The sequence below is a fragment of the Penaeus monodon genome, chromosome 20, assembly GCF_015228065.2.
Source record: "Penaeus monodon isolate SGIC_2016 chromosome 20, NSTDA_Pmon_1, whole genome shotgun sequence".
In the NCBI taxonomy this organism is placed as follows: domain Eukaryota; kingdom Metazoa; phylum Arthropoda; class Malacostraca; order Decapoda; family Penaeidae; genus Penaeus; species Penaeus monodon.
Genome location: NC_051405.1, coordinates 29,817,435 through 29,817,989, shown reverse-complemented (window position 1 = coordinate 29,817,989; position 555 = coordinate 29,817,435).

The following is a 555-nucleotide window of genomic DNA, read 5'->3' as shown; positions in this document are numbered from 1 at the left end:
GGGAAACCTCGTACGTTAGGGCCATCATTTAAGGCCCAAGCCTCCTTCGGCCAAGTGCGCCCATCCCAAGTACAGCGAGATGGTCGTCGCTGCCCTCAGGGCTCTCAATGTCCAACTGCAAAGCCATCCTCAGGTTCATCCACACTTCCTTCCAGGTCGGGGATGAGTGGGCCGTCTGCATGCACCTGAAGCAGGCGCTGTGGAGGGCAGTAGCCGACGGGCCCCTGCCACATACCAAGGGCGCTGGCTCTTCCGGCTCCTTCAAGCTCTCCAAGGAGGAGCTAAAGAAGGCTTCGCCCAGGAAGGACTCTGCCAAGAAGGTGACAAAGGACGAGAAGAGTCCGGGAAACGCGACGGCACTGAAACCCAGAGCTAAGTCTGTAACAAAGAAACCCACTTCTAAAATTGCAACGAAGAAACACACTTCAAAGTCCGCAACGAAAAAAAAAAAACAGAGCCAAGACTGTAACAAAGAAACCCAATGCAAAGAGCACACCAAAGAACGGAACAACAAAGAAACCTACTTCTATGTCTACAACAAAGAAAGTCCCCACT